The sequence below is a fragment of the Narcine bancroftii genome, chromosome 6 (genome assembly GCF_036971445.1).
Source record: "Narcine bancroftii isolate sNarBan1 chromosome 6, sNarBan1.hap1, whole genome shotgun sequence".
Classification (NCBI taxonomy): Eukaryota; Metazoa; Chordata; class Chondrichthyes; order Torpediniformes; family Narcinidae; genus Narcine; species Narcine bancroftii.
In genome coordinates, this window is record NC_091474.1 from 15,202,627 (window position 1) to 15,228,512 (window position 25,886).

The 25,886-nt window shown below is 39.7% G+C and overlaps 2 long non-coding RNA genes across 3 annotated transcripts in view; both read right to left on the reverse strand.

The window, feature by feature from the left end:
* The window catches only part of LOC138735747 (uncharacterized), a 66,486-nt gene that overhangs the window by 6,039 nt on the left and 34,561 nt on the right, over positions 1 to 25,886 (reverse strand). The window contains exon 2 of the long non-coding RNA XR_011339929.1: positions 16,248 to 16,314. This is a non-coding gene — a long non-coding RNA (uncharacterized lncRNA). The remainder of the gene's footprint in view (positions 1 to 16,247; positions 16,315 to 25,886) is intronic.
* The window catches only part of LOC138735746 (uncharacterized), a 31,356-nt gene continuing 24,463 nt past the window's right edge, over positions 18,994 to 25,886 (reverse strand). For both annotated transcript variants that reach the window (XR_011339928.1, XR_011339926.1), the window contains one exon: positions 18,994 to 19,387. This is a non-coding gene — a long non-coding RNA (uncharacterized lncRNA). The remainder of the gene's footprint in view (positions 19,388 to 25,886) is intronic.

Sequence of the window (25,886 nt, forward strand, 5' to 3'; positions counted from 1 at the left end):
TCTCAAGGAATTATTCTTGATATCTTTTCCAAAAATTATCCAACAATTAATACGCACAGTTAGAGTCAGGGTGGCGCGGTTACTGTAGCGGATAGTGCAATGCTGTTACGGTGTTGGTGATTGACTTTGAATCCTGTGCTACTTGTAAGGAATTTGTATTTTTTTCCCAGTGTCTGCATGGGTTTCCTCTGGGTGCTCCAGTTTCCTCCCACCCTTCAAAACATACCGGGGTTGTAGGTCAATTGGGAGGCATGGGGTCATGGGCCAAAAGAGCCTGTTAACGTGCTGTTCTAAATAAACCATATATTTTGGAATATGAGCCTTGAAGCACCCAAAAAGAGGAGTCATCTTATCGGCCAGATAGCAAATTGTTACCTTAAAATTGTACTCAAAATACCACTCAATTGGTTCCATAACCCACTCAGACCCCACCCTGCAACAAATTCTTAAGATATCGGTATATTATAAATTGATGTTTTTTTAAAAAAAAACATCTAAATTCCTTCAAATTCACTGTCATCATCTGAAGCAAAGAATTTGGCAAGCACATCTGGAGTCTTACTGTCATCACATGGGTCCCAGTCTGAATCTGATGAGCCGGCTTCCGCTTTGTTGTCAGTGTCCCACAATAAATCATCTGGCCACGCCCAACAGCTCAATCAACATACATATTTTTGGGGAGACATCTTATAGATGATAAAACCATGAAATTCAGGCTGAAATTGTGGACCTTTCTTATCTGAAGGTCATGTTATACACCAAAATATATGGTAAATATAAATGTAAGATAAATATTACCAAAACAGAGTTTGTGGTCATTGAGAGATTATTGTTTGAAGAAAACTGGTATTTGAATATTGGCATATGCTTTTCCATCTGTTATCAAGCAACTGCCAAAAAAAATTGCAGAGAATAAATAGGGAAAAATAAGAAAGTTTAAAATGGACATTGCCCCCACCCCCCCCCCCCCCCGCCCCCTGTGGTTAGTTCACCAATCATGTTGCACACAACTTCAGGCAAGCAGAACATTCACTTATCTGGCATCTACCAATCCCCATAGGTGCCATATACCAGGGGTCTTACTGTATTTTAAAAGTACTTCATTAGCACATGATTTGTGTGAACAATGCAAGCCTTTACCAATGTGAAGGAAATGATGACTGTTGCGAATGTCTTTTTAAAAATATGACAGAGATCTCTTGAGAATAAGTTGGGGAAGTTAAAGGGTCAATGTTTAATCAGTGGCAGGTTGTATCATTCATTTGTTAGAGCTTGTTAAAAGCTACAAAAGTAGCAGTAACTAAAAACTGCTTGGCTGACTTAACACCAGTTTTGAACAAGTGAGACGAGTGATTTTATTTTGAGCCAGGCAGAGAATGCTTGCAAATTCCTAGCTTCTGTGAAATCTGTTTATTTTCCACCTAATTTTGAACATGTATATAAAAACAGAAGGTATAAAATAATTATGCATCCTGCTTAACCAAGAAGGATAAAAAAGGAACCTTTGGATTTGTCTATAGGCCTGTTATTTGTTTTATTATTGGATCTCCATTGATATATTTGAATAATAGAGATAATCTTCCCAACACTCCTGACTTTTCCTCGCTTGAGGGGGGTGACACAATGTGTTGGAGTTATTCACATCATGAATCAAGATGTAGGAGAATTGGAAGATAAAATATAAAGGTTTTGTGGAGGAGATGTTTGGAGAAATATTCATTTTCAGTCTTCAGTCAGACAAGCTCTTTTGATCATCCTGATTGCGAAAAAAATAAATCATGTGGGATATTGAGGATCTGCAATCAAGGAAGAAGAGTTACAACATAAAAGGGGAAAGGGCATATTGAAGGTTGGCATTCTATATTACTACAGAAGGATTCTTCTTCTTCTTTGGCTTGGCTTCGCAGACAAAGATTTATGGAGGGGTAAATGTCCACGTCAGCTGCAGGCTCGTTGGTGGCTGACAAGTCCGATGCGGGACAAGTGGACACAGTTGCAGCGGTTGCAGGGGAAAATTGGTTGGTTGGGGTTGGGTGTTGGGTTTTTCCTCCTTTGTCTTTTGTCAGTGAGGTGGGCTCTGCGGTCTTCTTCAAAGGAGGTTGCTGCCCGCCGAACTGTGAGGCGCCAAGATGCACGGTTTGAGGCGATATCAGCCCACTGGCAGTGGTCAATGTGGCAGGCACCAAGAGATTTCTTTAGGCAGTCCTTGTACCTCTTCTTTGGTGCACCTCTGTCACGGTGGCCAGTGGAGAGCTCGCCATATAACACGATCTTGGGAAGGCGATGGTCCTCCATTCTGGAGACGTGACCTACCCAGCGCAGTTGGATTGATGACCACATATATCACAAATCTTTTGATTCTTTGGTGCAAAGCCATGAAGAAAGGAATCATAAAGAATATCAGGAAGGAATATCTCTGGTGGTAACAATTTGCTGTTCTTTCCATGAACAATGTCCTCGTATTTGCAAGGGAAAATAGTAAATCAGGCTATTATTTAAATAGTGAAATATTGCTGGATGCTGTTGTCCAGAGGAATTTGGGAGTGCTTGAGCATGAATCACAAAAAGTTAATTTTCGTATGCAACAGGTAATCAAATTGGATATTGGCTTTCATTGCTTGAAGAATTGAAGATTTTTTGCAATTGTTGAGTCTGCACCTAGAACATTGCTTGCAATTCTGGATTCCTTATTTGAGAAAGGATATCCTGACTTTGGAGGCAGTGCATAGGAGGTTTACCAGGTTGAATGGAGAAGCTATCTTATGGTGGTCACAACAGTTGCCTGCTGTACTGCAGCACAGCGGAGTTGATCTGAAGATCATTCCCATTCATCATTTGGACTTTAATTCGTTACTTCCGGGAGCACTTCTGCTAAGTGGATGGCATTTCATTCAATGCGTCATCATGGGGGCAGGATTTCCCCTCAAATCACCGGGTTGGTGATTTAATGGTCAATTTCCCCCTGCATCTTAAAATGTGCTGGAAGCACCTTTTCCTTACTAATTGCAGCTTAAAAGTGCCTAATGACTTGTTTGGGGCTAGAGTCGCTGGAGATAAGAAAGATGAGGGGAGATCTGTTTGAAACACACAAAATTATGAAAGGATGAGATAAGATAAAATGCAGAGAGGTTATTTCCACTGGCAGGAAGGGGACACAGCTTCAAGCTTCAGGGAGGGGATTTCAGATCGATGAGAGGAAACTGCTTCCCCCAGAAAAGCTGTGAATCTGTGGAATTCGTTGCCCAATGAAACAAAAGAGACTGTCTCATTAAATGTATTTAACAAATATATTTTGAATAATTGGGGAATTGGGCATTTTGGGGAACAGGCGGGTAAGTCGAGCTGAGCCTACAGCCAGATCAGCTATGATCTTACTGAAAGGTGAAACAGGCTTAACAGGCTAGTTGGCTGACTTCTGCTTCTATTTCTTATGTTCTTGTATTAACATTTCTAATAATTTAGGATCTGAGCAATTACTTAAGGGCTTAATGCCCAGTGAGTTGCTTGATGTGAGCGGATAGTCCAAATGTCTTTACAAATATACTCCAGACAGTGATAAATTAATCAAGACATCACAATTAGCATATCAAATGCAGCCACATACCAAGCCTCTGGAACTCCACTTTGATTCATATTTTCACCCTTCCAATCTGACAATAAGCACTAATAATCAGGAAAACAGTACTTTTTAAAAAGTTTTGTACTTTGTAAATTATCTGCCCAATTAGATATTAAATAGTGACTGCAAGTTTATCCATGAAACTAAACTGATGATAACTTTACCATTTCATCTCTAGTGTGTACTTAGTCACTTGATCCTTGCCAGGTCTAACAATACGAATTTGTGATTCACAGTGAAGGAGGAGAAAATTGGCCATAAATTCTACTCACAAACTTTGCCAGAAATGAATGTTCAGATATCAAATGAGGAGATCAGAGTTGAGTCTGTGTATTGGGGTTGAGTCGCATGTGACGTACATGCCTCGCATGTATTTTTAATTTTTTTCTTTTTATTATGTACAAATTTATTATTTATTATTTTTAGAATGTAATTTATTGCAATATTTGCATCTGTAATGCTGTCACAAAACAACATATTTTGTGACACGTTCATGAGAATAAATTCTAATTTACTTGCATAATGGATACCATATTTTGGCTCCGTGTTTGTTTGTCTGTCTGACTGGTGTCAAGTCCCACGTGCCAACCTTTTCCCATCTTGGCTTTAGAGACCTCTCTCAGTCCAGCAATAGTCCACAAATTTGTGGCAGTTCCCTAGTTTACATATGTGTTGACCCACTTGAAACACCTATACAAGGTTAACAATGTTTCCATTTGATTGGAAACTGAAGACTGTAAGTGAGATAAAAACAGATGCTTTTCAAAAAAAAAATTGCTGTTCAATGTTCTGATATGTTTTGAGTCATTTATTTGGTATTTGTGCAAAATATAGAAAGTTCCAATATTTTTTATAATTTTGTTGGAAGTTTCTGAATGTTTTTTTAATATCAAAGGCATTCAGAAACATCCAGAATTGTTTGTCAATATGCTAAATAGAATTTATGACTTGGCAGCAGTCAAATACTTAATTTTCTTGGGGGTTGCCCTTATTTTGTTGCTCCTCTCCTCCAGCCCTATCTCATGAATATTTGTATGTATATATGCAAGGCTGTACTGATATAATGGGTCAATGAGGATTAAAATGGCTTAGGTGATGAAGTTGTCATAATCAGATCTGCTAAAATAGAGTTCACAGTTACTGCATAACAGGAAATTCTGGACCAAGTTATCAAATATACAATAAGCCTGTGTCTGTTTTGCCTTTCTTTGTATTTTTGGCTTCATCTTTTCTTCCTTGTTGCAATATATCTGTTTCTGTCTGAGAGATGTGTCCCAGACTGTTGTGGCCACTTACAACTTTGCTTCTCTCTGGAATTCTAACAGCCAGCATAATTCAATTACCCTTCAATGCTTTCTCATCCACGTCTTGAAATGAGAAGTATTGATGTGATATTAATGTATATATTAAAAAAGTTGTTTCAGTTAAACTTGATATAATGAACACAAAAGAACATATTCGGAATCAATTACATAGTGCAAATGGAAAGCTATTTTTCTCACTGGTGACTGAAGAATCCTTTGTACAAAAATTTAGTTAAATTAAAAATTTAGTTAAAAATTTAGTTAAATAATTAAATCTATGTGATCGTCTTTTATCATAATCTTGATATTCATTTGGCTGCATCTCGATTTGAAGAATAGACCTGACTCAAAATGTTGACTGTTTATTTCTCCCCACGGACGCTGGCTGACCTGCTGAGTGCCTCCAGCTTCTCATTGTTTCCTGATTGAAATTACACCTTACAAATCTGAAGTATTTATTTTTACTAGAAATTGGCACTTTAATAAAATCAGTATTCTGAATATAATTTGTCTTAAGATGTGAGGAATCGAAAGAAAGTATACAAATTAAAGAAATAAAGTGCTCTAAATAATTAGCAATATTGAAAACACCGACCCAAATATCTACATTTTATAATCTATTTAACAAGGCATGTTACTTCTAATTTTAAAAGGCATTACTGATACCAAATGATTATTTTCCTTGCCATGTTTTAAGTGAGATTATATTTTCTTTCCAGGACAATACAATGAAAATACATGGAAACAATTTTTTTAAGATTTGCCTTATTTTGCAGTAACTATCAGTCTCCTGCCAATATAAAATCCCAAAGTTGCCTAACCTGGTGGATTATAATATTTCTTTCTTTGGCTTGGCTTCACGGACGAAGATTTATGGAGGGGTAATGTCCACGTCAGCTGCAGGCTCATTTGTGGCTGACAAGTCCGATGCGGGACAGGCAGACATGGTTGCAGCAGTTGCAAGGGAAAATTGGTTGGTTGGGGTTGGGTGTTGGGTTTTTCCTCCTTTGTCTTTTGTCAGTGAGGTGGGCTCTGCGGTCTTCTTCAAAGGAGGTTGCTGCCCGCCGAACTGTGAGGCGCCAAGATGCACGGTTGGAGGCGAGATCAGCCCACTGGCGGTGATCAATGGGGCAGGCACCAAGAGATTTCTTTAGGCAGTCCTTGTATCTCTTCTTTGGTGCACCTCTGTCACGGCGGCCAGTGGAGAGCTCGCCATATAACATGATCTTGGGAAGGCGATGGTCCTCCATTCTAGAGACGTGACCTACCCAGCGCAGTTGGATCTTCAGCAGCGTGGATTCGATGCTGTCAGCCTCTGCCATCTTGAGTACTTCAATGTTAGGGATGAAGTCGCATCCAATGAATGTTGAGAATGGAGCGGAGACAACACTGGTGGAAGTTGTCTATCTCGTTGTCGATCCTTGCATCCGATGAAATGGTGCAGCCGAGATAGGTAAGCTGGTTGACCATTTTGAGTTTTGTGTGCCCGATGGAGATCTGGGGGGGCTGGTAGTCATGGTGGGGAGCTGGCTGATGGAGGACCTCAGTTTTCTTCAGGCTGACTTCCAGACCAAACATTTTGGCAGTTTCCGCAAAACAGGACATCAAGCGCTGAAGAGCTGGCTCTGAATGGGCAACTAAAGCGGCATCGTCTGCAAAGAGTAGTTCACGGACAAGTTGCTCTTGTGTCTTGGTGTGAGCTTGCAGGCACCTCAGATTGAAGAGACTGCCATCCGTCTGGTACCGGATGTATTCAGTGTCTTCATTGTTGAGGTTTTTCATGGCTTGTTTCAGCATCATGCTGAAGAAGATTGAAAAGAGGGTTGGTGCGAGAACGCAGCCTTGCTTCACGCCATTGTTAATGGTGAAGGGTTCAGAGAGCTCATTGATGTATCTGACCCGACCTTGTTGGTTTTCTTGCAGTTGGATAACCATGTTGAGGAACTTTGGGGGGCATCCGATGCACTCTAGTATTTGCCAAAGCCCTTTCCTGCTCACAGTGTCGAAGGCTTTGGTGAGGTCAACAAAGGTGATGTAGAGTCCTTTGTTTTGTTCTCTGCACTTTTCTTGGAGCTGTCTGAGGGCAAAGACCATGTCAGTAGTTCCTCTGTTTGCGCGAAAGCCGCACTGTGATTCTGGGAGAACATTCTCGGCGACACTAGGTATTATTCTATTTAGGATAATTCAGATACAGCAATGAGCTCCCTGAACCCTTCTCCATTAACAATATTTCTTTGGATCCTCAAGAAATAGACACAGTTGAACCTTTTAAAATCTGATTTCCTGAGTTTTAAATCAATGCCATTAAACATGTACTGGACTGTCAAAATAATTGGAAAGAATTTCATACTGGACCAGCTACTTTCTTACAAATGAAAGTTATAAAATTCTGAACATTAATTTGGATAAAAGGAAAAGATTGACTTGATGGATTTGAGTCATCCTGGCCTCTCTTTACTTCTGGGTCTAGGGCTAAATCCAGCTGGACTAATACAATTAAAGACTCCCGACCTTTTAAATGAAATTAGATTTAACATTTTTGATGGTCTGGAGGAACAGAATCGCAAAGTTTCTTGGATTAACACCAATTTGTTGTGCATTTCCTTCAGTCACAAGGAGAGCTAGTTTGAGAAATGAATTAAACTAAGAACAATGGTGCTCTCAGGACAGGCTACAACAAGCTATTTTGTGTTCTAGAGAAGAAAGTTTATTCTGTCTCTGATCCAATACTCTTGTCTGGGTGGGGATACTGTTGACATTAGGGAATGCAGAACTCTCTCAGCAAAGGTTTTTATTATCTTGAACTAAGCTTTCTTGGATTCTACACTTGTACCACTGCAGTCATTCTAAGATTTAGAATTTTTAAACAACCTCCATTTTTTTGTTACAATCAATATTTAAAGTATAAGACCAATTAAAAAAAAATGAGAGGTGCGTATTTTCCCAAAAAACACTGGCATCTATCCAATGATATGGGAACTATCCAGGTATATTCTGTTCACAAGAAGCAAGACAAATCCACTGAACAGCTGCACAATCACCCTTCCCTCAATTTCCAATAAAATGCCAGAATCCATTGTCAGCAATACTTTTAAGCAGTACCTTCCCACCAATATCCTGTTCACTGATGCACGGTACAACCTTTTGGAAGGATGGCTGAACCCCAGAACTCATTCAAATTGGACGCTGGGCTGAAATTTTGGCATCAGTGTGACCATTCGACCAAGTGTAGCATCGAGACATTCCAGTAAAACCAAAGTCCATTGACATTAAAGGGAAAACATTAAAACAGCTGGAGTATTGGCTTTCACAAAAAAAATGATTGTGGTTATTTTGGAAAAAAGTCTTCCCAGCCCCATGACATCACTGCAGAAGTTGCTCAAGGCAGGGCCCTCAGCAGGGCCCTCAGCAGGGGCCCTCAGCAGGGGCCCTCAGCAGGGGCCCTCAGCAGGGCCCTCAGCAGGGCCCTCAGCAGGGCCCTCAGCAGGGCCCTCAGCAGGGGCCCTCAGCAGGGGCCCTCAGCAGGGGCCCTCAGCAGGGCCCTCAGCAGGGCCCTCAGCAGGGCCCTCAGCAGGGGCCAGCTTCAGTTGCTTCATCAATAACCTTCCATTGAGGATATTTATTGATGACTGTATAATTTTCAATTCCATTTGCAGCTGCTTTCCTGAATAGTTTTGGGTATATTTTATGGATTTTGGGCTGTTGATATTGGAAATCTCCTTACAATTTTCCTATTAGGAACCTTTTTAAGATACAACCTAATTTGGTGATTTCCTGTCATATTTTAAGTCCACTTCAAGCAAATACAAATCATGAAGTGCAACATGACATTGAAAATTCATTTTCTGCACTCAAACTTGGACCTCTTCCCTGCTGATTTTTGGTGCAGTCAGTGACAAACATGGTGAAGGGTTTCACCAGGACATTGCAGAAGCGGTATCAGGGCAACTGGAATTCATCAGTGCTGGCCGACTATTGTTGGACACTGCCATGAGAGGCATCTGATGCTGAGTACGAATGAAAATCAGCAACAAAACATCTTTAGGTCGGTTGAACTAATGGAATGTGTTAGCATCATTATGCAATTAAACATGCTAAATTCAAGAAAATTTAATGTTTTGCCAACTTGGCATCTGAAGATTATCTTCGTGTTTATCTCGAAGTTGTTCATCATAATCCCCAATTTTATTTCAGGAAGCAAAACCGTTGGGTGGGGAGGGAGTTGTTCAGTGTTAGTGGCATGTAACATTTATGTCAATGAAGTTCCAGGCAATGGCCATCTCTCACAAAAGAGAATCTATCCTGGATGTTCAATGGTGTTACCATCACCAATATCCTCTGGGTTACCATTGATAAGAAACTTGACTAGATCAGCTGCATAAATCTAAAGCCAAGCATCTTGTGTTTGATAAGTGAGTTCCTAAAGCCAAAAAGTCTTTTCAATACCATCTACAGGCACAAGTCAGGATTGTGATGGAATGCTGGGTTGAATGTGCACAGCACCCACAAGTTTCAAATGGTTTGATATGAACCAAGACCAAGCAGACAGGTTGATGGGACCTCATCACATATCCTGAACCACCATTGGAACTCAGTGGCTGTAATGTATGCCAACAACAGAATAAACTGCAGTTACTTGCCCCGGATACTACATCAGAACCTTTCAAACCTGTGACTACTGCCCAGAAGGATAAGGACAGCAGGTGCATGTGAGCACCAGTTCTACCTGATCCACTTGTGTCACACACCAAGCTGGTCTTTCATCACCTTTGGGACTAAATCCTAGTTAACCAACAACACTGCGGAAAGTACCTTCATGAGAAGGACTAGTATAGTTCAAGAAGGCAGCTCACCAACACCTTCTCAAGGACAATTCATATTGTTCTTCTTCACGATGGCTTGTTGCTGAAAGGATGAACATCAAAGAAATTGAGACATTGCACAACTTGGAGGAAAATAGTTAAATGTGCCTGAAACCTTTTCATTTTGAAGTGGTTTGCGCATTTGGGACGTGCTGTTCATACAGCCGACTGTCAAAGTTACACACTCTTCAGCCAATGCGCACCAGAGGGTGGTAGACAGGTTGCAACATTCCGATGGTGCCAGCATTGGTGTGTGTTCAGGGTCATCGTCTCTCTTGTTAGAAATAATTGGTACTTTTATGGTGTGAATTTACTTGTTGCTTATCACCTATGAATGTTGTCCAGAACTTGCTGAATGCAATCATGGTCTGCTTCTTTCACTGAGAAGTTGCGAAATAAATTTGTGCAATCACCGGTGAACAATCCTTTGGGAAAACTGTGTGAAGATTTGTTGCTAATGCTAGCAATTAAGTTTGATTTTCCATTTTCAAAACAAAATATTTGTAGAGGAGAATCTGTCAAGGTGTACCCAGTCTCTCATGTGAATGTTGTCTGGAAATATAATTAGAATAACAGTTTCAAAAGTCAAGTGAACCTCCAATCTTTTGCTATTAACAGCCAGCATCACTGTCCTGGAAATAAAACAAAAAAGGCATAGCTCTTTGGGAAAATTAACTCTCAAATTCATCTTGAATATGAGTTCCTATGAGGAACAATCACCTAAATGCTCAGATCTAATCTCTGAATAAGTGTATTGGATTTTGGTTGATGCAGGATGTTGGCATGAAATGTTGCTTGCAGTGAGGAAATCTATAAATTTTAATGGGCACTGACGTTGAGTTACAACCATTGAACTTGGGTATGGGCCAAATGTGAAATGGTAACAAATACGGATGCTGATAGCACAATCATTGGGATCAGAAAAGAGCGTCCAGAAGGGTAGTCCAGAATGTACGGTTCCTTTCCTGTAAAAATACAATTGATATGAATTTGGATATTAGCCTTGATTACTTCCTCAGGCAATGCAATCCAAAGCATTCACCACTTGTATGTAATAATTAATCTTCCTCATTAATTTTATCCTATTCCACTCTATCTTGCATTATAAAAAGTCCTCGCTGGGGTAGCAAGGCTGATGTGAAAGTGAGTAGGGTACTATAACTAGGAAAATTAAGCAGAAAGCAAAAGCTACAATATATTTTCCTTCTCTTTGGAAATATTTGAAGTGGTGCAACAATTTTCTGAATTCTTCTGGAAGAACAACAGAGAGATGATGATGTTTGATAAATAATAATGTCTTAGTTCAATGGGGAGAAAAACTGCCATTTGGTTGCTGGTCCTGGCAGAGGGAATAAATTGCTGTTTTGACATATAATCATACAAATACATACTGTAAATCACAATTCTAGGCTTGCAATTTATTTGCGGGTCATAAAAATCACAGGTTGTAAGATGTGACATATGCATCCATTCTTATGATAAACAGCAGGAATTTTACAAACACCTTGCACTTCATTTTCCCTTTGACAGTGTTTAATTCATTTTGCCATCACTTCAGGCAGGCTTTGGGTATATTTGAAATGTTACTGTTAAAAGCAGTGATTTTCAATGATCCTAACAGCAGAATGTTTTATTTTGGTCGGTTTCCGAATGGAAGACAATTGTGGACAAACGTTGATAGCTTTCAAATGGTCATGGCTGCAGAGAAATATTTCTCTAACTGGTGCAATTGAACAAAATGAAATATACTTGAAATATAATGAAAATTAATATAATTGTAAATAAAAGTCTAATTTAAAATTAGAGAATAGTGTTTGGTGATGCAGATCTTGGATCATCACCTGAGGTATTTTATCTATGAATGCTATTGGGGTAGAAGATGTCAAAGTGGTTTATAAATAACAGTACTTCACCATAATTATAGAAACATGAATTTGGAAACTATTGGCTACTTTCACCTTTTGTATTATACAGGTATTTGCACTGAATTCAATGCTGAGGGAAAATGTTTGGGCTGAATCGTAGCTGGTGCCTGTTTGACAACCCATCTCAAGTTGATAACTACCCTTATGACTTTGGCAATTTCTTACTTAATGAAGGAAATAGTTCACCATCGCATTACACCTGTTATGATCTTTGAAAGCTTCTTGAGGAATCGATACAAGCCATTTAACTCTAATAAAAATGCCAAAGGCCGATTAATTTCAATGTGGAATGCAGAACTGTGATAGAGAATGTTTCCAAGTCAGCAGGGAAAAAGATCAAAATTTCCACGTCTGGGCATTGTGGTTTACATCACAATAATTACTTTCCTGCTCTTCAAATTTGTAGAGGAATTGATAATGAGAGTCTATCACTTTTTCCCAAAAGTAGTGTTTATTTCTAGTACAATCTTGGATGATAGTTAAAAAAAAGCCTGCGGCCTGATGGAACAAGAAAAAATATCCAATGAGGTATTTCCAAGGAGAAGCACAAGATAAAAGTGCATATGAATTGAAGTAATGGTAACAAAAATGTTCAATTTTTTGGGGGGAAAGTTCTAGCCAAGGGTGGCATAGTTAGCACATTACCATTACAGCGCCACCATTTGGGACCAGGGTTTGAATCCCACTCTATCTGTAAGGAGTTTGTATCTTCTCCCTGTGTCTGTGTGGGTTTCCTCCGGGGGGGGGGGGGGCTTCAGTTCCCTCCCATCATTCAAAATACAAACCGGGGTGGGGCGGGGGGGAGGTGGGGCATAGGTTAATTGGGCGGCACGGGCTCATGGGCTGTATGTCTAAATTTCAAAAAATTTCTAATTCCTAAAATTTGGATCAGCAATGTTGCATAATCAGTGCACAATGAGATTAAATTGGTTTCACCCCAGTGGAGGTAGAAAGTGTGCATTATTCTGGGCCCCTTCGGAGAGTATATTTAACTTGCCCCTGGTTGCTGTTCCAGATGATTGTTGTGTGCAACCATTATGATGTCAATGCTCAATTGCAACAGATGTGATGTCATAATTAGCTGGGTACGACCTAAACAGAGATGGTGGTCATCTGACAGATTATCTGACTATCTCTGATCTCATCACTCTTGTCATCTCCATAACATGGCCTCCACCCTCATTGTTTCCCCACCCTTCAGGTTACTAACACTTTTGTTTATGCAGAACCCCGACTTTCTTGCACATGATTGTCCTTCTTATCGATGCGCTGCTGCAGTCATTTGAGGCACATGCAGGAAACATTTTACAAAGATGATGGTGCCCTTTATATTTGTCGCTGAAAGCGAACACAAACATCTTACCCTGGCGACCTACAGGACCGAACCTCTGTCATGACCTCGCACTCTGAACGCAATGGCCCACATGATTGAACTTTGGAGGCGGGCAGTCCATCTTGGCCCCTGTGACATCCAGGACCAAGCCTCCATCACGAACTCCCACCATGGCCTAGGTGGCTTATTGGGCACTCCCCCTCCACTCTCAGTTTCCCAACCCTCCTCTACCTTTCTTCGACCTTCTTTTACCCTCCAACTCCTGAACCACTCCATCCTCCTTTTCCCCTCCCCACCCCAAAACCCTGCCTTGTCTTTACCATCCCCTTTGAGTTTCCCATCTTGGAGTTGGAATGATCTGTCCTCAGTAGAGGGTTTACTTACGTCATCCTTTGTCCATGCCTGAATGAGTTCCACGCACACCGTGATGCTGAACTTTCCTTTAATTGGCTCAGTCTCCACATCCTCTATCATAACCAGAATTATTACCCCCCTTACAGACCCCTTTTCTTCCACTTTAAACATTCTTTCTCCCCTTGACCACCACTTAACCTCCCCTTTCTTCTTCCCCCTGTCACCTTTCCCCCAGTTCTGTCTGTTTCTCTCTTTCCCTTTTCCCTTTATCGCCTTTCCCAGAGCAAAAGCAATTCTCACCTTTCCTCTTAACATATCAAGTAGCACTTTTTAGCTTTCATTCTGGACTCCACCCCCCTCCCACTCTTTATACAGACACCTTCCTATTCTTTGCTTATACCTTAAGGAAGGGCTCCGGCCCGAAATGTCAGTAATATACTGAATCTTTACCTCCTATGGATGCTGTGAGGCTGGCTGAGTTACTCCAGAACACTGTGTGTTCTTATCACTATCACAGTATCTGTAGGCTTCCGTGTTTCACTACAAATACCTTGATCTTCCTTTGACCACTCAGAGCTCACATAATGCAAAAAAAAAAGGGTATAAGATTGGTGAATATCAGATTTCCATGATTTTGAGGCCTTGGTTAATTTTCTTAATAAACTGGTGCATTTTCTTCCTGAACTTGGCTTAAGTTTTCCTCCATGTCTGCTGGAAAACCCAACTGGCTTTGCTGGACCCGCCTGCCATCCCTTCCTCAGTCTTTGACTTGGCCTTTGCTTTTTTTTAATCAATGAGTTTCTCTTTGTTCACATCTAAATCTGAAAGCCTGCCAACGACTCCCTGCCAAGCATCAGTGACCAGAGACTTGCCAACATAACGAGCCTGAAACTTTTATAGATTTAACCGGACAAGCTAACAAATTGCATTTGTTCACAATTTTGGGGGAAAGCGCCGTTCATCTGCATAATTATCCTTTTGCCGAGGCCCTTGCCCACTTGAACAAGCTCGTAAGGCCCAGCAGTCACAAGAAAATCATTTTTCTTCAAAGTTTTCCTGTTGAAAACATGTCCTGAAATATAATAATTATAACAGGAGAGTAATTGTACTACAGAATGCAACTTACTCGAGCCAAATCATTATGACGTAGTTTTCAATGTTCTTGTGTAAAGTGAAGACAGATATGTAGCTGGAGGGAATTGGTAGTCTCTCCCAGGAGCATAATTTTCTGACCCAGTGTGAGGAAAGAAACTATTAGCTAACTATTTGAAAGTAAGAACCTGGGTAAAATAAGATAGACTGGAACTTGGAGGTTAGCACCGAACTTGTGCTGAGATTACTAAAATGTGTGCACGATATGTACATATGGAGCAAATAATGAAAATAGAATAATTAAATTATTAACAATTTCTTTATTTAAAGTATCAATTGCTTTGATGGCAGATCAAGGGAAAGGGATAGTGGTATTGAAACTAAAGAGTGTCAATTAGCCTAACAACAGAAAATACGAGCAGGGGTAAGTGATGCTTAGAGTAAATTTCACAATATCCTTCTTAGAAGCCCTCAGCAAACAAGAGGCAAAAAGCATTCCATCTCTTCACGATGATTTGCAATAACTAATGAAAATGGTACGTGTGTCTTTTCCGAGCTCATCCTCCTTTTTATAGGAGGCAGTATTCAGTAGAATTACTACTGGCCTATCCATTTCAACTCCTCTACGCTGGGTTTCCATAACCCCCCAATTCCCATATCTTTCAAAAGTTTATTCCCTCTCTTTCCCCCCCCCCCCTCCCACAAACTCCAAACCCATGTAGTGCGCTAACCTTCATAACTCACTGGGACAGAGAATTCACCATCCTCTGCAAAAAGAATGCATACAATTATTTTTTTTTTCAATCACAAGTTGTAACATCACTGACAATGCAGCCATTTCTGACCATGCTTGTGATGAAGTTAAGAGTCCACCACATTGCTGGGGTTGGAGTCAGACTTGTGTCAGCCACGGCAAGGAAGTCAATTTTCTTCCCTTGAATGAAATAAGTGTACTGGCAGGATTTTACTGACAATAAAATTGTTCAATAGAAACTGTTACTGAGTTTACAGTTTTAAAAACATTCCATATTTATTTAATTACTATAATTTGAAATCTCCAGACGGTGAATTTTCAACACTTGTTCTGCCTACTAAATTAACTAGCCAGCCTTCACAATCATTGATATGAAGCCCTGAAATGAAAAGTTGGGTATGAATGAGGATGTGGGCAAGCATGATGAGTGTTCACAAACTTAATATTTCGACTTGTTTTGAGGGTCATTCATCCAATATTATCACATTTGTAGTCCAGCCTTAGAGTAGTTCAGGACATTAAAATCTCACTCACTTCCTTGCACGTGACATGGAAACAATTTCCAGTGTAGAGAAAGATATTTCCATTTCCCTTGTGAGTGATTTCATGAAGGAATGCTAATTTACCTTTGGGCATATGGCAACAATAATATCTGCGATGAGGAAACTTCACATGTTGTGGGCCATTTCTGCTCAATGCTTCTGTTGCTACCTGAGAGAACATGAAGTCAAACAGGTGCTCATTCCAAGATGGTTGATGGACAGCATCCTTTGCACTTCTGCACTCAGCTAATGCACACCCAGCAATTGATAATTTCCACTGTGTGTATTTTTTGAAGTATAAATTTTTTAAATTTAGATGTAACAGAGCCTTCTGGTCCACGAGACCTTGCCGCCCAAGGACACCTAATTGACCCACAACCTTCATACTTTTTGAAGTGTGGGAAGAAACCAGAGCAACCGGTGCAAACCCATGCAGACACGGAGAATGTACAATCTACTTACAGACAGTGTGACGGATTTGAACCCCGGTCACTGGCGCTGTAACAGCTTACTGCTAACTGGGCTGCCCCTTATAAAAAGCAAAACAAAAAAAAGCTTAGAAAGCATGTTATATACACATACAATTTACCAATAATGATCTTCATCAGTTATTGCAAATCATTAAAAAGAGCAGGATTTTTTTTTTGCCTCTTGTTTGTTGGGGGTGCTGAGAAGAGTCCTGTGAATTATTTTAAGCATCAGGTTGCTGCTTGTCCAACCATGCATGGTGTAGGATACCTGAGCTGCTTAATACAACAATTAATCTGCCATAAGGAATGGAAGCAGGTTGGCCATTTGTTCTCTGAGTCAGCTCTATAATTAAATTAAGTTTTGCTGCCACTTCCTTTAAGGGCAATTTAAAGAATACCACTGAATTAAAAGATCACAAAAAGAATAGAGCTGCTTCAATCTCTGCCATTTCAGGATAAATCTTAGGAGTCACCTGGGGTCCAGTGAATCAACAGCAACTCAATTCTTCAGAGCCACTGGCAATAGGCAATGCTTTGCTTGTTGACGTATTTGGAGCGCGTTTTCGTATCATTTATTGGTGCTGCCACTCTATGACCAACTGGAGATAAAGGCCGAACCTGGTACGTCCGTGACAAGCAAAGTTTTGAGCTTCATTTTTGTTGAACCTTCCCATCACTGCTCAGTCAAGGGTAATGGTTTGAGAAGAACCGTGAAACAATGTTTATATTTTAACATGAGCCTGACCATCCCATGAGACAATTTCAGATTCAGCTCCTTTTTTTTAAAAATTACTTGGCCATCCAGTTTTATGCATTCAAATTCCATCAATATTGTATGATCACATTTTGAAAAACCTTGATTATTTATTGAAAGTATGTTTCGACTTACTTCAAATAATTGGACATTTTCCCTGTTTTCTCAAACCATTTGCATTCAGGTCCCATTTAACCTCAGAACACTGAAGCAATGTTATTAATTTATTCTCATTGAGCTGATTACACTGTGAGGTAAAGAGGGCATAAATTTGCAGAAGGGTAATGGACAATTTATCTACTTGATATTAAAAGCCAAATATATCTATTTACTGTATCTTCCATTGACAAAAACAGCACGCCAACCCACAGTAAGATGCATTTTTCCCACTGAAATTCAAATACCCAGCTCCTCTGGAATATTTTGTGTGTATTTTTATGACAAAACTTTTTAAATGGGTGATTCTTCTCAAAATTTTCTCTGAATACAGTAATGCGTAGGTCAATAGTTCTCAACCGTTTGTCCCCACTCATCTTAAATACGTAATCCTTTACTCTCCACAGAGGGATGCCATAGGTGCTCTGTGGTGAATAAAGAATTACTTAAGGTGGTATGTGAGTGGAAAGAAAAAGGTTGAGAAGGTCATTTAAGTTGAAGAGGCAACTACCAAATGATCACATGAGAGCACAGAGGAAAAATGGCTGCTTCACTTACAACATGATACACTCTGAGGTAATATATTCCCAAAAAGAACATATCTAATAAAGAAAAACATTACATGATATTTCCATTACATCGTTTAAAATAAAATGAAAAAAAAAAGTGTTTATTTAAAAAGTCATAAGATTATCGGAAATTGAACTTTGGAACCAGTTCAGGATAGAAATTGACTGAAATGTTCAGTCCTTGGAGACCTACTCATAATCCTGGTGAATGTGCTTAATATTACAATGTTAAAGTGTTTCCTGGGAACTGTCAAATTGGATCAACTGAATAGGACTGCACATATTCTGAATTGGATTCTGGCAAGCAGCACAACTATATCACATGTTTGACCTCGATTGATTGTAGCACCTCTGTTATCCCATGACATCAATCTGTGTCTTTGAATTAGCTATTCTGATGAACAAATCTCCACCGAAGTAAGGTACGTGAGAACCATCTGTCTTTTAAATAGTCTAAATTATAAAAAGAGTGATACAGCAAATATTTTTAAACTTCCATGGCATGACAAAAAAATTCACTTGTGACCCAGTGCATATAAAACCAACAATGGTTTTGCCACTACTGAGACCAGGTTAGAATGACAAGTAGGAAGAATATGGATTAAAAAATACAAAAGGCTATTAAAAAAAAAGATATCAATCTCAAAATATATAGAAACGATTCTGTAACACATTGAAGAAGACCAGAGAGATCTGTCTCCAGTGTCCTGGCCAACATCACTGATTCAGTCAATATCATTAACCTGGTTCTTCAGTTTTTCAACATGATTGCTATACTATTTCACTGGCTGAAAAGCTTTTTGCTAAGTCCAAAGATAATGAAATGTCCAAATTTATTATGTTTTTATTTTGTTAAACAGAGATGGACTTAAAAAAAAACCTCTTTATGCCTGCATGGAAAGAAATGAATTGTTATGAAGTTGAATGAATTTACTGGTTATTATTAATTTGTAACTGTTGAGATCTACAAGTGGTTTCAGGAAAGAGAATTGTTTTCAAGTTTCTCAGGCCATTCTGTCCCATTCCTCCTACCATAGCACTCTTCATAGAAATATCTGCCTTTCACTTAAACAATCTTCAGCTGCATAGACTTGTAACACAAGTTCATGACCTTGTTTGCAATTTGAGTTCTAATTTGATGACAATTTGACATTTGTATATTAAATATATGAACATCACAAATTAAAGATTTATTTCCCATTATATTCTTTTTGCATTTTTTAATCTTCATAAATAGTTAAAAAAATTTGGAAAAAGGGTGACTAATTTTTTTTTATTTTCTGTTTATAAGCATCTCTAGGGCACAATAAAAAGATGTTGAACCAGCGAAGTCTGAAACAATACACTTCTTTGTTATTAGCTGTTTACTTTCTTTCAAATCAGCTCTGATATATCATCCTTTTTCTCTTGATCCTCCATGCCTTATGCCTTCAAAGAAGTAGCAATCAACAAATTGATCTAAATTACAAAGAGCTTGAGGAATTTTGTTCAGAGGAACGCACATGTTCTGTTCCTTCAAATCTCTGGGGAGTTGTTTTAAAAGTAGAAAGTTGTAAACAGAGCTTTGTGAGTTGTCCAAGAAATATCTGGGCAATCTCATGTGGATCTTTTAATTCAGTGGCATTCTTCACTGGTCTTTGAGGGACATCAGATCTGTGAATGAAAACCAGAACTAATCTCAACTGGTGAATGAAGTAGTTATCAATCTGTGTCAAATTTACTAATTAACAGTCCACACAGGTTGAGTTCTTGTGTCAACAGTTTTTTTTTAAACAAACCTGTTGTGTTTTACAGAATTAAAAGAAAGTTAAGCCACCTGCTTGACACATTTTGATTTTAAAAAAAGGAAACCACAAGGTTGATCTCATTTAATTATTTAAGGAATAACAATACATTTTCTATAAGTTGTAATGAAAACCATGCAATTGATGACTAACATGTTTACATGCACTGTAATTGTAACCAACGCTTTGATTTGTTCTAAACAAAATTCAATGGCAAAAATCATGATTTTGATGGTTATGTAAGAAATGTATATGAAAACATTTGATTCTTTGCAAGTATAATTGCCTTATTTGTGTTCGATGCAAAAACAATTCTCTATAATTTTTGAGCTTTTATGATTTCATGGGTGGACACATGATGTATGCATAACTCTTGTAACACAAATGATGTTTGTTTGACAAATGGCCCAGACCCAAAATGTTGGTTACCCTTTACTTCCTGCCTGGCAGAACCCGTCTTCACTCTGAATAACTTCTTCTTCAACTCATTCCCCTTCCTCCAAATCAAAATCCATGGGTACCCGCATGGGTCCCAACTACGCCTACCTGTTTGTGGGCTTTGTGGAGCAATCCGTGCTGCAAGCCTACCCAGGCAAGACCCTCCAACTCTTCCTCGAGAATATAGATGATTACATCGGGGCTGCTTCATACACCTGCAATGAGCTTGTCAACTTCATTCACTTCGCATCCAAATTCCTCCCTGATCTCAAACTCACCTGGTCCATCTCTGATAATAATCTCCCCTTCCTAGATCTCTCTGTCTCCATCCTGGGAGAGGTGTTTTCCACTGATTATGTACTACAAACCCTCCCACTACCTGGACTATACCTCCTCGCATTCTGCCCCTTGCCAGGATTCCATCCACTTCTCTCAATTTCTCCATCTCCACCGCATCTCTTCCCAAGAGGAGGACTTCCAGTCCAGAGCTTCTGAAATGTCTGCCTTCTTCCACAAATGTGGCTTCCCCTCCACCACTATCAACTTAGCCCTCATCCGCATCTCTTCCATTTCCCTCTCATCTGCCCTGGTCCCCTCTGTCCCAAGATGCAACATAGAATCCCCCTCATTCTCACTTACCATTCCACCAGCCTCCACATCCAACACATCATCCACCAGAATTTCTGGCACTTACAACAGGATCCCACTACCAGACACATTTTTTTCCTCTCCTCTCCTCTTGGCCATCCGCAAGGATTGCTCCCTCCACGATTCACTTGTGCACTCATCCCTCCTCACCCATCACACTCCTGGCACATTCCCCTGTGCCCACAGGAGGTGCAAAACTTGCGCTCACACCTCCCTCCCTCACCATGGTCTGAGGCCCCAAACAGATCTTTCATGTGAAGCGACACTTCAACTGTACATCCAGAGGACTTGTTTGCTGAATCTGGTGCACCCTTTGTGGCCTTCTCTACATCAGAGAGACCGGTTGCACTGGGAGATAGCTTTGCTTAGAACCTCTCTTCCATTTGCAACCACAGTGACCTGCCAGTGGCCAACCATTTCAATTCCAGGTCACACTCCCACGCTTGCATGTCTGCCCATGACCTTGTGTACTGTCTTACCCTGACCATCTGCAGATGGGAGGAACACCACCTTATTTTCTGTCTGGGCACCCTTGAGCCATATGGCATGTACATTGACTTTACTGCTTTCTATTCAACCTGCTTGATTTTTCTTTCCCCTCCACCCCCCCCCCCCCTTTTCTGTCTTTCCACCCAACCCTGCTACCCCCTCCTTCCTTTCTCCACCTATCATCTCCTGCCTCCTACTCTTTTGTTTGGATGCTTGCTGACATTTTATCATACTTTGAAGGGCTCAAGCCTAAGACTTCAGTTATGTAGCTTTGCCTTTGCTACATAAAAGACACTGTTTGATCTACTGAACCTCTCCAGCATCTTCTGCTTTCACTTCAACCACCATGTCTACAGAATTTTGTGATTTACTTATGCTTATATAAAATGGCTGGTAGGATTCAGGGGATGTGGCCAACTTCTGCTCCCAGTCTTTTGTGTTCACTATCAATTACCAATCATTTTGAATCAATGATCTTTTTCCAATTACTCCATTAAAATGCTTCACAATTTTGAATACTTCTAATAGTCTTCTAAAAGAAGAAAAATATGAACTTCACAACCTTCACATCAGGAGCTGGCTGTTTACAAATTGGAACTGAACACTGGCAAATTCTATTGGTAATTGGTCTCTAATTGGAATCAGGTTCTGCTTTCAAGGCACAGAATATCCAAGCAGTGACAAGCAACAAGCCAATTTGCTAACGAGTTGAAGAAACTTGGCATTTCTTGAAGATCTTTCAGTAAAATGACATTCATTAGAAATACTTTAATGTAACTGACAAACTTGTTTGTCCACATTGAAAGGCATGGTGTCTGGTCTGTTGTTCTTGGACCTTGCCTCCATTGTTGCTAAGTGATGGTCAGATGTGGGTTTGAGCCTTACTGCACCTCTTGGCTGTTGCCACGGTGAGGGAAGAAGCATTTGCCTGGAGAGATTTCAGAAATCAAAGGCAACTTTGGCTTGACCTCACAAAAGATTGGTAGAGGTCCCAATAAAATATATAAATGAGATTAAAAACATTATTTTCAAATAGGAAATTGTTATAGTTTTCAATGCTTGGAATGTCAATGTGCTGAAGAGAAAGCCCATTAAAGTACCATTGGTACAAACTTTCTCTGCTCTTGATTTTTAAATTTGTTGCGGTTTGGGATTCAGTCACTTTATTACAAGATTGATTATTAAAGCAGCACTTGGCAATTGCACCCTGCTCAATAATGATTATGGACAAATGGACGTCTGTTCTCATTTTCAAATGAAGCAAAACAAAAAAAAAGTTTTTTTCCCCTGCTTCCTTTTTGGGCCCCCACGCTGCAAACCGAGTCATTGGCTTAAATCTGCTTCTAGGCCACTGCCAATAGTACTTTTGAGCTGGCTTCTGGAAAGAACACAAGAGTGGCCTGGGGTGTTTCTTTGTTGGATTTGTGTCCTCCCCTGTTAATGAGACTAAAGCTGGCACTTTCACTTGGGCTGCAGTGCAAGTTCCTCCACACGGAAGATTCTGTATCGTGCTACTTCATGTTGCAGCCGCACATTACAGAAAAATCTCTTTACTTGTTATATTTTGCATCACACTATTATTACATGCTGAGTATAAACGAGCATAGAATTCAATTATTTGATTCAATTTCTGGCAACTAAAGCATAATACAAAACCCATCCAAATTGTGTAATCCAATGACCTCACCAGCACTATAATTTCAACATTTTTAGCTATCACATATTGCAATTTTGTGTTATCTGATCATTAATTCACTATTTTCTTTCTCACATAATATAAACACTCATTTCAGTTGTATAGGTTCTCTGGACCACGATAATACAGGAAGGAATCATTTACTCAGGAGACACAAGAAACTACAAGAGATGGGAGCAGAGTTCAGCCATTCAGCCCATCAAGTCTGCTCGGCTATTTGAATCATCGCCAAGACTGCAGATCCTGGAATCTGCCCCAAGAAACAAACTGCTGGAGGAACCAGGCAGGTTGAGCAGTATCAGTGGGAAAAAAAGAATTGGCGCTATTTCAGGTCAGAACTTTTCATCAAGACTCAAATCCTGATCGGCACTTGAAGGGTTCTGACTCGTAATGTCCAATGATTCTTTTTCTCCCACTTGCTGAATTTCTCCAGCAGATTAGATTTTTTTTTCCTCACCATGTTACTTTTATTTATCGTCTATAGGGCTTTAATTTATCTGTGACTTATTTTGAAAAACCTGAGTGTAAAGAAAACCTGAGCAAGATCTGAGGAATTTAGATATTTCCATACTGTGGTTGAAGTGCACGGCTGTTGAACAATGGAACTGCCACAGGGATCTCTATTTTTGCTTGGGGAAAATGCATCTTGAGGGTACTGTGACCTTTTGCATCATGCTTGTCAAAGACATACAATACTCCTGATAGAATCAGGTTAAACTGATTCACAATAACACATTCTTTCAATGAGCAAGTATTGGTGAATTTGAAAATGAAATTCCCTGAGTGATCTTTGACCTTGCAGAATTTCGTTTTACTTGCATTTGATAAATGTATCTCTTTTCATCTCATTCTTTCAAATCTAATGTCTTGACATAAAAGTCTGGCCTGCGGAGAAACCCAGGGCACTCCGTGAGCGCTTCAGCTGGAGACCTTTCTGGGTGCAAGAGTAATGATTTGACCTCCATTTCTGCCCTGTGACACGGTCAGACTCAGTGTGAAAATATTTGGTTGCTCCAGTAAAGGATGATGACCTCTCCCAGTGTTCTGAATGCTGACTGGCAGGGCCGTAACGTCCTGTGAGGACCATTTTGGCTCAAGGGGCGCATACCTGACCTTTGTATCAACTCTAAAATCTGATATTAACATATATAATCCTTAGTTGCTGATGCACATGTGATGACAAGCAGATAAGTGCTTTTTATTTCAATAGTGTTCTGAATACAATCTGAGAAATTTTCTGCTTCCTGATGTTTAAACTTTTTCTGATGATTATTAGAAGGATATCTGAATTGCACTGAAGTGACTTTTGGTCTTAATACGACTCCTGGAACCTATGTCACAACTTGATGTTGAAGAATAACGATAAAAAAAGAGTTGTGTCGTTTCTGCAATTAAAAGCTTTTTTTAAAATTTTGTATGAATTCTGTATCCTCGAGCAGCATTTTTTTAAAGTAGGAAAAGCTATAGCACCATTGACTAATATTTCCCTTTGCTTTTTTACTAAATTACAGTGCTGTCCTTCAAGCACGTCTTCATTAGTAGTTTTTGCACAAGGGAATTCGTCATCTGCTGATTGATCCATTGAGTGCACCAGGCTAGCTCACGGGGATTCAATCTCACCTCGACCAACATGCAGCCTTTCTGATAGGGGTCACTGGATGACTGTCAAATTTATGTAGAGTGGATGATCTGATCTTTCTAATTGCCCTGTCTCTGGGGACGCTGGCTTAATTGTTGTTGTCTGTGTTGAGTAGTTAATTAAATTGTGATCAAAAATAGCACTTCACAGTTTGCATTAATTGATCATTTGAGAGGTGAGATATCTTACTCTCTGGATGCTACTTTATTGGAATCTAAACTGATGCCATTTTTATTTAAAAGAGAAAAACCTATTTGTGAACTGATACCTTCCACAAACCATTCTTTTGTATTATGTAGCAGCTTTTCCCCCTATAAATCCATTGCTGCCATTCGAGTGCCCATTTTGTCCTACTTGGGGATGTGGCTCTGTCTGTTAGTCAGGAGGACGCCCCATCTTCTTCTCTGGTCTTGAACAGAGGCTGCATTGTTTCTGATAGAATTCTGAGGATGTTTTCCTTGCAGTAGGGGTGGTTGACAAGGGGTGGTTGAAAAGGTCCAAATTTGTAACTAACAGCTTAAGTAAAGAGCAGATATTTCTGTGGTTGAATGGTTCAAAGATAGGGTTGGGTTGGGTGTGATGGGGAATCTGCGATAAAATAATTGGCAATAAATAAAGCAAGTGGTTATATCGGAAACTCTGTGCCTGAAGGGGGTATTGGAAACCAAATGAATCTTGACTTTGGATAGGTACCTATGGAAAAATTATTTGTAGTTACACAGTACAAGAGAAAATAGAATTGTTACATGATCCCTGGCCTGAATGGGCCAAGTGGGTGTTTATCTGGTGTTAAGTTATTGGTCTGTTCTGTTGTGAGTATAATACAATTTATTGGCTTGTAAGGACACAGAGTCCTGATTCAAACATAACGGAATATGCAGATCACATCAGGAAGTTGTGGTAGGTTATCCTCCCAGAAAAGATTTTTGAATTGTCTGTGTTTTACAAATATCCTGGAGCCTGTGTGACATTCATTCTGCTGACCACAAGTGGCAGATTTATTTAATTTTAATGAATGGGCACAAAGGCCACATGCTTTACTTTATTCTGTCATAAGCTAAAAGAGCATACACAGTGAGTAATAGCTTTGGTATGTGTGTGCGTTAGCACCACATGGGTGTACACCACAAGGTTAGGGGAAACTGGTGAAATGATGGGGAGGAAATGAACAACTCTGAAGCTACTTTATACCCATATACATTTAGTTTCCAAATGTTTAAGAAGTATGACAATAGAGCACTTGGAAGTGAAATTTGGAATGACATGCTGCTATGGGGCGAATATAATAATAATGTTGGTCTTGAGAAACAATGTCTAATTTTTTTTCTTGAGTCAAACAGGAAAGTCTGCAGATGCTGTGATGGTGGTACAATGGTGAAGATACTCAGCAAGTCATGCAGTGCCCATGGGAAATAAAGGGGTTACAAACATTTCAAGCCTGAGCCCACCATCAAGGTA